Raw genomic sequence first — 13,044 nt, forward strand, 5'->3', positions numbered from 1 at the left:
GAACACCCAACCAAGAAGCTCAGCACCCAACGGTCATATGTAGAAAGGAAGTCCCGTCTTACTAATCACCTTTTAGATACAGACATCGCCTGTCAATCAACTCGAGAACGTGCATGTGCATTAGCTATACAAGTCGGGACAATTGCGTTTTTTAGCGTAAATGAGGTAAAGTAGCACAATTTATGATTTCAGTATTGTCAAATTTTATTGCTGATTTGAAATTTCAGTCTGAAATTGAGATTTCGGTCTTTCCCCATTCAAGTAGATAGGAGCTGCACTGTCATGGCTGGAAATAGACTCTTGAGAGTGTTCCAAAGATGGCCAACAGTGGACTGACTTGCTAGAAAGACTTTGATTAGATCGGTCACTGGAATACTTATGAATGACAGAAATCGAATGCTAAATTGGCAGCTCTGTGAATGGAAGTCCTGCCTTACAGTTAAAAGAATCACCTTTTTGATGGAGATGTCCACTGTCAGTTTTCATCAAGAACATGCATGCGCATTAGCTGGATCGGCCTGCAAAAATAGCTTTTTTTTTAACCGTGTAGTACAAAAGTACAATTTCTGATAAGATTGTTTTCAGATTTTTTTTTGCCAATATGAAATATGCTATTTGCTTTTAATCTCGACCAACCATTTGAGATTTCGGTCTGTCCCCATTCCAGTAGATAGGAGCTGTTAAAGCAAATAACATATTTAAAATTACAATAACAGCTCCTGTAATTGTAGCTACCTGGAGATGTTACAAACATGGCTGCTGAGTGACCTGACTTGACTTAAAGGGACTTCTCAGTCTCAGTCAATTTATTTGATAAACCATTTATTCTTCAAATGGTAAACAACAACAACGATCATTTCCATCAGTGTTCAAAACTGTTTTTTACATTAACATTTACACATCCAATCATTTATTATTGCCAAATATTTAACTAAAGTGGAATTACATGTAATCTGCAATCTCAGTTTCCATCTCATTTTTGCTGCCTTCAGAGGGCTTGTAATCTTCACTGTCGTCTATATCTTCCTCTTCTTCGCTGTTGACAGTTTTGGGTTGAGTTCTTACAGACTTTGGGGTGGATGATGCTACAACAACAAACAAATAAAGGCATTTTAACTTAGTGATTATTAGTCTGCTATTATTGTTATTACATATTTAATAATAAGTCACATTATTAGCCTTAAATCACCCACAAATTCAAATTATGTCATTATTTAATCTCCCTCATGTTGTTCCAAACACATATGACTTTATTTTCTTTGTGAAACAGAATGTTAGGGGCTGACAGCCTCAGTCACCATTCACTTTCATTGTATAGAAAAATATTACGCAATGAAAGTGTATAAAATAAAATACTTTTCCATATCACAGCTCATGAAAAACTAAATTATGACTGTTATGGGTGCAAGAAACCTTGACAACCATTATTATTCGACGTCAAGCAAACGTAAAATAAAATGGTCATTTTTTTTTTTTATATATAAATACACACACACACACACACACACACACACACACACACATACATATATATATATATATATATATATATATATATATATATATATATATATATATATATACACACACACACTGATCAGCCACAACATTTTACAGTGGGTGCGAGTCACTGTGGCTTGAAGGACTCTCCAGGTCTCCGTCTAACCATTAGACGACCAGGTTGAGGATCGTTGATGATCTGGGGGTGCTTCAGCAAGGCTGGAATCAGGCAGATTCGTCTTTGTGAAGGACGCATGAATCAAGCCACGTACAAGGTTATCCTGGAAAAAAACTTGCTTCCTTCTGCTCTGACTATGTTCACCAACTCTTGGATTGGTTTTACAGCAGGGCAATGCTCCATGCCACACAGCCTGTTTTCTTTGCATTATTCAAGGTCTGAAAAGACAGCATCTTTTTTGTTATTTTGACCAGTTGTCATTTTCTGCAAATAAATGCTCTAAATGACAATATTTTTATTTGGAATTTGGGAGAAATGTTGTCAGTACTTCATAGAATGAAACAAAAATGTTCATTTTACTCAAACACTTACCTAAAAATAGTAAATCCATATATATATATATATATATATATATATATATATATATATATATATATATATATATATACACACACTCACCGGCCTTCAGTTAACGTTCACATCAACCATCAGAATGGGGAAAAAATGTGATCTCTGTGATTTAGACCATGGCATGATTGTTGGTGATAATACGGGCTGGTTTGACTATTTCTGGAACTGCTGATCTCCTGGGATTTTCCTGGGAGGCTACAGTGGGCCTACCATCTGTGTACCTCAGAAGAAATCGAGATTCGTCAGACCAGGCGATGTTTTTCCAATCGTCTACCATCCAGTGTCAGTGCCTGTGCCCACTGCAGCCTCAGTTTCCTGTTCTTAGCTGACAGTAGTGGTACCTGGAGGGGTCTTCGGCTGCTATAGCCCATCTGCCTCAATGTTCGACGTTTTGTATGTTCAGAAATGCTTTTCTGCATAGAACTGTTGTAATGTGTGGTTATTTGAGTTACTGTCACATTCCTGTCAGCTTGGACCAGTCTGGCCATTCTCCTCTGACCTCTGTCATTAACAAGCTGTTTTTGCCAACACAAAACTGCCACTTACTGGATGTTTTTTTTTTTTTTTTTTTTGCACCATTCTCTTTACACTCTAGAGACTGTTGTGTGTGAAAATCCCAGGAGATCAGCAGTTACAGAAATACTCAAACCAGCCCGTCTGGCACCAACATGCCACAGTCTAAATCACAGAGATCAAATTTTTTCACTTTTAATTGACTATATCACAATTCCAGTTGGTCAGAAGTTTACATACACTAAGTTAACTGCGCTTTTGAGCTTGGAATATTCCAGAAAATGTCAAGCCTTTAGACAATTAGCCAATTAGCTTCTGATAGGAGGTGTACCTGTGGATGTATTTTAAGGCCTACCTTCAAACTCAGTACCTTTTTGCTTGACATAATGGGAAAATAAAAAATTATCAGCCAAGACCTCAGAAAAAATTAATTGTGGACCTCCACAAGTCTGGTTCATCCTTGGGAGCAATTTCTAATTGCCTGAAGGTACCACGTTCATCTGTACAAACAATAGTACACAAGTATAAACACCATGGGACCACGCAGCCATCATACCACTCAGGAAGGAGATGCATTCTGTCTCCTAGAGATGAACGTAGTTTGGTGCAAAAAGTGTAAATCAATCCCAGAACAACAGCAAAGGACCTTGTGAAGATGCTGGAGAATACAGGTAGACAAGTATCTATATAGTAAAACGAGTCCTATATCGACATAACCTGAAAGGCTGCTCAGCAAGGAAGAAGCCAATGCTCAAAAACCACCATAAAAAGAAAGACTACAGTTTGTAAGTGCACATGGGGACAACGATTTTACTTTTTGGAGAAATTTCCTCTGGTCTGATGAAACAAAAATTGAACTTTTTGGTCATAATGACCATCGTTATGTTTGGAGGAAAAAGGGTGAGGCTTGCAAGCCGAAGAACACCATCTCAACCATGAAGCATGGAGGTGGCAGCATCATGTTGTGGGAGTGCTTTGCTGCAGGAGGGACAGGTGCACTTCACAAAATAGATAGCATCACGAGGAAGGAAAATTATGTAGATATATTGAAGCAATATCTCAAGATATCAGCCATGAAGTTAAAGCTTGGTCTCAAATGGGTCTTCCAAATGGACAATGACCCCAAGCATACCTCCAAAGTTGTGGCAAAATGGCTTAAGGACAACAAAGTCAAGGTATTGTAGTGGCCATCACAAAGCCATGACCTCAATCTGATAGAAAATTTGTGGGCAGAAATGAAAAAGCATGTGCGAGCAAGGAGGCCTACAAACCTGACTCAGTTACACCAGTTCTGTCTGGAGGAATGAGCCAAAAATCCAGCAACTTATTGTGAGAAGCTTGTGGAAGGCTACCCAAAATGTTTGAACCAAGTTAAACAATTTAAAGGCAATGCTACCAAATACTAACAAATTGTATGTAAATTTCTGACCCGCTGGGAATGTGATGAAAGAAATAAAAGCTGAAATAGATAATTCTCTCTGCTATTATTCTGACATTTCACATTGTTAAAATAAAGTAGTGATCCTAACTGACCTAAGACAGGGAATGTTTTCTACAATTAAATGTCAGGAATTGTGAAAAACTGAGTTTATATGTATTTGGCTAAGGTGTATGTAAACTTCTGACTTCAACTGTATATACACTATATGGTCAAAAGTTTGTGGACACCATATGTGCTTGATGAACATTTGATTTCAAAACCTTAGGCATCACTTTCCCCCTTTGCTGTAATAACAGCTTCCACTCTTTTGGGAAGGCATTCCACTATACTGTATGTAGTAACATGGCTGCAGGGATTTGCTCTCATTCAGACACAAGGCTATCAATGAGGTCAGGAACTGATGTTGGTCAATGGGGCCTGACTTACAGTTGCTGTTCCAGTTCACCCCAAAAGTGATCAGTGGGGTTCAGGTCTGGGCTTTGTGCAGGCCAGTCAATTTTTTCCAAGCCAGACACAGTAAACCATTTCTTTAGGACCTCACTTTGTTCACAGGGGCATTATCATGCTGGAACAGAATAGGGCTATCCCCAAACAGCTGCCACAAATTTGGAAGCACACAAAGCCCAAGCCTTTACATGTAGAAACATTAAGATTTTTCTTTACTGGATTTAATGAAGTAACCAAATTCGTTAATTAGAAGGGGGTGTCCACAAACTTTTGGCCATATACTGTGTGTGTGTGTATGTATATATATATATATATATATACACTATATTGCCAAAAGTATTCGCTCACCCATCCAAATAATTGAATTCAGGTGTTCCAATCACTTCCATGGCCACAGGTGTATAAAATGAAGCACCTAGGCAAGCAGACTGCTTCTACAAACATTTGTGAAAGAATGGGCCGCTCTCAGGAGCTCAGTGAATTGCAGCATGGTACTGTGATAGGATGCCACCTGTGCAACAAGTCCAGTCGTGAAATTTCCTCGCTACTAAATATTCCACAGTCAACTGTCAGTGGTATTATAACAAAGTGGAAGCGATTGGGAATGACAGCAACTCAGCCACGAAGTGGTAGGCCACGTAAAATGACAGAGCGGGGTCAGCGGATGCTGAGGCACATAGTGCGCAAAGGTCGCCAACTTTCTGCAGAGTCAATCACTACAGACCTCCAAAGTTCATGTGGCCTTCAGATTAGCTCAAGAACAGTGCGTAGAGAGCTTCATGGAATGGGTTTCCATGGCCGAGCAGCTGCATCCAAGCCATACATCACCAAGTGCAATGCAAAGCGTCGGATGCAGTGGTGTAAAGCACGCCACCACTGGACTCTAGAGCAGTGGAGACGCGTTCTCTGGAGTGACGAATCACGCTTCTCCATCTGGCAATCTGATGGACGAGTCTGGGTTTGGTGGTTGCCAGGAGAACGGTACTTGTCTGACTGCATTGTGCCATCTGTGAAGTTTGGTGGAGGGGGGATTATGGTGTGGGGTTGTTTTTCAGGAGCTGGGCTTGGCCTCTTAGTTCCAGTGAAAGGAACTATGAATGCTTCAGCATACCAAGAGATTTTGGACAATTCCATGCTCCCAACTTTGTGGGAACAGTTTGGGGATGGCCCCTTCCTGTTCCAACATGACTGCGCACCAGTGCACAAAGCAAGGTCCATAAAGACATGGATGAGCGAGTTTGGTGTGGAAGAACTTGACTGGCCTGCACAGAGTCCTGACCTCAACCCGATAGAGCACCTTTGGGATGAATTAGAGCGAAGACTGCGAGCCAGGCCTTCTCGTCCAACATCAGTGTCTGACCTCACAAATGCGCTTCTGGAAGAATGGTCAAAAATTCCCATAAACACACTCCTAAACCTTGTGGAAAGCCTTCCAAGAAGAGTTGAAGCTGTTATAGCTGCAAAGGGTGGGCCGACGTCATATTAAACCCTATGGATTAAGAATGGGATGTCACTTAAGTTCATATGCGTCTAAAGGCAGATGAGCGAATACTTTTGGCAATATAGTGTATATATATATATATATATATATATATATATATATATATATATATATATATATATATATATATATATATATAGTACTGTGCAAAAGTCTTAGGCACATTATATTTTTCACAAAAATGTGTCTTAAAATTGTTATTTTATATATTCTGCTTTTAGTGTATCAGTAGGAAATATCAATTTTAGATTTCAACATTCCCTGAATAGAATTGAATAAAGAACAACAAGGAGCCCTAAAACAGATGGTATGGCCCCCACAGACCCCGAATCTCAACATCATTGAGTCTGGGATTACGTGAAGAGACAGAAGCAAATGAGACAGACTAAATAGATAGAAGAACTGTGGCAAGATCACCAAGACGCTTGGAACATCCTGTCTGCCAACAACCAAGAAAAACTATGTCCAGGTGTACCTAGGAGAACTGGTGCTGTTTGGAAGGCACATGTTGTCACACCAAATATTGATTTAGCTTTTTTATGTTTACTGGACTTTGTATGACGTTAATTGACAAAAGAAAACTATTTATTCTTTTTGAAGACATCCTCACTATAACATTTTTCACAAGTGCCTAAAACTTTTACACATTACTTTATATACACACAATGCAGTACATATATATATATAGGTGAATATCCTCTGAATATTTCATCCTGTGCTTTACCTGACTTGCTGACAGTGGTTGGACGACTGTAATGATTAGCACTTCTCTTAGGTTTCACCGGCATGTCGTTAACACCGTATCCTTGAAAAACAGAGACAGGAAATAATCATGCGAATTTCCACATTTATTCTCAAAGCTGGGTCATCACGTTCACATTAATCCATATTCAGTTTCCTGTTGTCATTGTTTGCCAAAGTCCATAGGAGTTGCAGTAAAAGTGCATAGAAGTTTTCGGTGGAGGAAAACGCCATTCCAGTGTGAATGTGAGGCGTAATTGTACAGTAGAAAAATCAATGTGTTTTCATACAAAAAAATGGATTGGTATGGATGTGGCCTCAATTAGTAGAATCATTGCACTACCTGACATGGGACAGTTCTTTTTTCGTTTTCGAACGTAAAAAATTAGAGATTGCTTTAATCAAAATTGTGTTACACTAGTTAAAGGAATAGTTCACCCAAAAATGAAATTTCTCACATCATTTACTCACCCTCATGGCATCCCAGATGTGTATGGCTTTCTTTCCTCTGCAGAACATAAATGGAGATTTTGAGAAGCATATCTCAGTTCTGTTGGTCCATACAATGCAAGTGAATGGTGACCAGAACTTTGAAGCTCCAAAAATCACTATAAAATCATCATAAAACTAATCCATTTTCAGAAGTCTTCAGAAGTGATATGATAGGTAAGGGTGAGAAACACATCAATATTTAAGTCCTTTTTTACTATAAATCTTTTGACCAGCTTTCCGATGCATGCTTAAGAGAGGTCTTTATTATTCTTTTTTTTTTTTTGGTTATTCGCATTCTTTGTGCATATGGCCAACTATTGGACTGTTGTGCAAATATGATTTATTTATTCTTTTCCTTTCCTTTCTCCCTCCCTTTTGTTTCTTTCTCCTACCTTCCCAGTAGGTGGCGATATGCATGAAGAATGCGAATTGCCAAAAAACAGAAGAAGAAATCATCATCTCGTGAATGCATATATGAGGGCTGGTCAAAAGTGGAGATTAATAGTAAAAAAGGACTTAAATGTTGATCTGTTTCTCACCCACACCTATCATATTGCTTCAGAGGATATGGATTTAACCACTGGAGTCCTATGGATTACTTGTATGCTGCATGTATGTGCCGTTTGGAGCTTCAAAGTTTAGCTCACCATTCACTTTTATGGACCTACAGTGCTGAGATATTTTTCTAAAAATCTTCATTTGAGTTCTGTAGAAGAAAGTCATACACATCTGGGATGGCATGAGATTGAGTAAATGATGAGAATTTATATTTTTGGGTGAACTATTAATTTAATGTGCTTCAGTTGATCCCTCACCGTGTTTCGTTCCATAGTGGATCCTGAAGTCCAGAACCTGGTAGATTTTTGCTTCTGGTGTCTTCCGAGGATCGTAACCAAACCTGACCCACAAACTCCTCTGAGGCCCTGTCAACTACACATAAAAGCTACTTTCATGAGGTGCGTTCATATGTTTTAGTATAAAATACACACATAACCAATATGTCAATACAACAATAACAACCCAAAATAATGTCATTGGTTGAGCCAATGTTTCAATACTCAAACAAACAGAGCAATGTTTTGAAAGAGCCACAGTGTCACAATACACTCTTTTGGAAGTTAACTTACAAATGGCTTACTTAGTTGTCTCAGTGCATTAAACTGGGATGGGAGAAAGCATTTTAAAATCAGGAATAAAAGACACATTGGTCTTCAGTATGCTAAAACCCTTACACTTGTTTGAGTTGTCTATTTTTAATTACCCACCATGTAGTAGGCCATAAATGGTAGGAGGTGCTTCAGTTTCTCTGGGTGAATGTTGACATTGGCCTTGACGGTGTTGCGGGACCACACAGGCCTTGTCTCGAAAAGCTGTGTGGGCGAAGTCAAATGTATCAACATTTCAACAAATAAAAGAGCTCTGAAGCACAGGTGGGATAAGGATAAGATAAGGGTTATAAAAAGGCATGATGCAAAATTATATGTGAAAGATAAAGGTCATGGCCACATGTTATATCAAATATCTACATCCATTTGCATCCATTTACATAAATGAGAACATTTAGGGGGTCTTCTTGAAAAGCCTTTTTGTGCATACTCTCTTTTATTTTGACTACTTTAATGCTATGGCAAGTATCACTATTACTGGAGCTCAAGTTTAGGTTAGGGCTTCAACAAATCCCTTACCCTAAGTATTAAACTTACGTGTGTAACTTGTCCCACACAGTTTGTGCTACAGACATTAATGATACCTCAAATTGTGAAGCTTGTTGAGGAGTGTTTTTTTAAAGGGATAGTTCACCTAGAAATGAAAATCATTTACTCACCCTCATGTCGCTTAAAACCTGTATGACTTTCTTTCTTCTGCGGAACACAATATAAGATATTTTGAAGAATGTTTCAAATGCTTTTGTCCAATCGATGAAAGTCAGTGGGGTCCAAAACAACATTGGACCCAATGACTTTCATTGTATGGACAAAAAAAAACACAGACATTTTAAAAAATATCTTCTTTTGTGTTCCACAGAAGAAAGAAATGCATACAGGTTTGGAGCAACAATAGGGTGAGTAAATGATGACAACATTTTCATTTTTGGGTGAACTATCCCTTTAAAAGAAAAAAAAAATACTAATACATGAAAAACATGTATAGCCATTTTACAAGCCTGTTTCATATGTTCCTCTGCCTTTAAATCACTATAGGATGAACACACATCTTCCTCCAGCTGATCACAGCAGCTTCCAGAGGCTCTGATGGTATGGACTTGTCATCAAAGTTGACAAAAATGGCATTGTTTGGCCGGCGAGCCCGATTCTGGGCAATAAGATGATCCTTTTGGAAAATACACTGGAGTGCAGGATCGCTGCTTTATATTAGGAAGTGATGCCAAAGTCAACAAATTATGTAATCAACAAATCAAATCTCTAAAACAAAAGTACAGCTGACCTTGCTCAATGGAGAGAATAGCATCTGATCATTCCTGACAAATGTTTTGTTACCAGACCTTATTCACAGTATTTCAATGACATGCACTGTATAAAGGTCCTAGATCACATCTAATTTTCACAACTTGTGCTTTCTGGAGTTTGTTGTGTCTACTGAAATTTTTTGGAAAGATTTTTGTTCAATGTTTTGTCCGTGGAACAATCAAGTAAGTCTATCCCTCGCAACCTCGATTTCATCCCCATAAAAAAATCAATCATGGCGCTACCAGTGTCAGAAATTAACATAAAGGGGCAACAATTGCCCCCGGATTTGATTGTTAGGGGCATTTTTACATTTATGAGGGCATTTTTTATATGACTATTTTGTTTTTAATAAATAGTGCATATATATATATATATATATATATATATATATATATATATATATATATATATATATATATATATATATACGGTAACATCCTTTTATTGGAAAACTTCAGTTTAATAAATTCATTAACATAAATTCTCAATTTGAATATTTAGAACTAGAATATTTTACTACCCATAAAATTAAATCAAATATTTTTTATTATTATTTAATTGTATTTGTTAATGTGTATGACTAGGCTTAGAATTTAATATTAACAACTATATTAGATGTTATAAATAAAATTGAAAAAAACAGATAAATTAATTTTCTCCAACACTTTTGGAATTTCAGGGTTATTTTTGTCCCTTTTTGGTGGCATTTATCCCTCGAGCCTCCCTTAATTTCTGACCCTGGGCACTACTGTGAATAAGGTCCATAAGGAAAAAATAAAGTAAAAAATACAGTGATCACTGATACTGATATAGTATTACCATATCATTTACAGATTTAAGGTGGACTTCTTGGTTTCCAACTAGAGATCAACCAATTTTGTATTTTCTTTTATGACCGAAACCGATACTGATTTTTAACCAATCAGCATGCATATTGACTTTAATTATTGTTTTATTTATTAATTTTTTGCTTTTAAACAGTAATTTCTAAATGATTTATCACTAACCTCTGAAGATAATTTATGATGTTTTATTGGTGATACACACTTGCCTCTTTGCTTAATGTAAACTAACATTTTAAATCTTTCGCAATCTCAGACTGGTACGATTTGTCTCACACTATGCAAGTTCATCTTTGTTTTGGGCTATGTCTAACATTATCGGTTGACTTTAAAGGGGTTTATACAAGTTCAATACAAGTTCAGCTCAGTCGACAGCATTTGTTGCATAATATTGATTACCACAAAAATAAAATTTCGACTCGTCCCTCCTTTTCATTAAAAAAAAATAAGAGCAAAATGTTACAGTGAGGCACTAACAATGGAAGTGAATGTGGCCAAATTTTGGAGGGTTTAAAGGCAGAAATGTGAAGCTTATAATTTTATAAAAGCACTTACATTAATTCTTCTGTTAAAACTTCTGTATTATTGGAGCTGTAAAGTTGTTTAAATTGTCATTTTTACAGTCATTTCAGGGTTTGTTGACATTACGTTGTCATGGTAACGAAGTTGTAAAACTGGCTATAACTTTACACACAGAAAAGATTAGTAAGTGATATTATCACACTAAAATCATGTTAACACACATAATGTTTATGTCTTGTGGCTATACTTTTGAAAATGTGAGTATTTTAACGTTCAGAAATTGGCCCCCATTCACTTCCATTATAAGTGCCTCAATGCAACCTCGATTTTTGCTTTTTTTTAAAGAAAAAGAGGTATGAGTCGAAATACATTTTTGTGGTAATCAACATTATGCCACAAATGCTGTCGATTAAGCTTAACTAGTATTGAATCAGGAATATTCCTTTAAAGAACCGATAACTTATTAAGTGGAAAAATATCGTCAAACCGATTATCGGTCAGTCTCTACTTCAAACCTCAGATGGAAGCCTGTGTTTAAGATTACAGATCCTTCCCCAGATTACCTGTGTTGTACATCCAGCCAATAGTAATAATCCACAGCCATATCAAAGACGGGAGAAGATGGGAGGAGGGAGGAAGAGAAGCACCGGTTTGTCGTAGTATTCTTTCTTCTCAGGTTTACTCAAAATGGCAGACACCTGTTTGCCATCTGGATCATTGTGAGTCGCCAGGTACTAGAAGTCAGCCATTACTAAATAAACAGGGATTTTACAGAGTGAGATTCTGTAATAGTTTTTTTTTTTTTATGCAAAAGAACAAAACGAAAAGACAAAACTAATATGTTTTCTATGAATACTACTAGGTAAAATTGAAACCTTGAAATGTATATGTGGTTCCTATGAGCCCCACGATCTCCATGCTGATTTGGGTCTCCCCACTGTTGTCTTTGCATGTTCTGCAACAAACTTTGAGAAGCAGGTTGGTGGAGTAGTAACGATCCCCATACACAGGATGGTAGAACGGGTCTTTCGGCCGAAAGTGGAGTTCCAATCTTTTGGAGGAATCCCCATATATCTGTTTAAAATGAGAAAGATCTCAGATTAAAATTCAATCCACTGTACAACTTACAGTGAATAATATTAATTTAGTTATTATACTCATTTACAGTACACACGCTTACTACTTTATAATTTAATAGTAATATACTTTTATCACCACTTTTCTTATACTTTTAATTTTTTTATTCTTCTTTTAAACTCTTCAATAATTACTATACATGCAGTTTTAATAACACCATGTTAATTGAGAGTCTACATGGACTATTTGTGCTTTTAAAACTTCATTGGTCACACCATTTCAAATGAACTAGTAAATCATTTTTTTATTTTTTTATTTTTTATTTATCCAGCTGGATGTCTTAACTACAAAGCTTAATTTAACCTCTTTCACCTCACCTCATACAATGAAATTGAATGGTGATCAAAAATTTGAAGCTCCAAAAAGCACATAAAGGCAGCATAAAAGTAATCCATATGACTCCAGTGGTTAAATCCATGTCCTCAGAAGCTGTTTTGGATGACAACATACCAAAATACTATTCCATTTTCCACTATAAATCTTGACACCAGCAGTCGCCTTGACGATCATGATTTCAAGCTCGATTACAATTCTTAGCGCCATCTAGCGCTCTGCGTATGTGTCAAGCTTGCATCAAGCTTGAAATCATGATTGTGCCAAGAGACTGCAGCGAGTTACATTTGCTCTGTTCTCACCCAAAATCAGTTAGATCGCTTCAGAAACAATTGATTGGAGATTTATCTTTTATACTGCCTTTTTGGCGCTTCAAAGTTCTAGTCTCCATTCACTTGCATTGTATGGACCTACAGAGCTGAAATATTGTTCTAAAAATCTTCGTTTGTGTTCTGCAGAAGAAAGAAAGTCACACATCTGGGGTAAAGAAGTTGAGTAAATGATGAGAGAATTTTCCA

At 37.1% G+C, this 13,044-nt stretch overlaps 1 pseudogene; it reads right to left on the bottom strand.

Annotated features, from left to right (window-relative positions):
• Positions 1-1,397: 1,397 nt before the first annotated feature.
• LOC127430938 (general transcription factor 3C polypeptide 5-like) lies at positions 1,398-12,703 on the bottom strand (annotated as a pseudogene).
• Between the last annotated feature and the right edge of the window lie 341 nt (positions 12,704-13,044).

Source organism: Myxocyprinus asiaticus, chromosome 40 (genome assembly GCF_019703515.2).
Source record: "Myxocyprinus asiaticus isolate MX2 ecotype Aquarium Trade chromosome 40, UBuf_Myxa_2, whole genome shotgun sequence".
NCBI lineage: Eukaryota > Metazoa > Chordata > Actinopteri > Cypriniformes > Catostomidae > Myxocyprinus > Myxocyprinus asiaticus.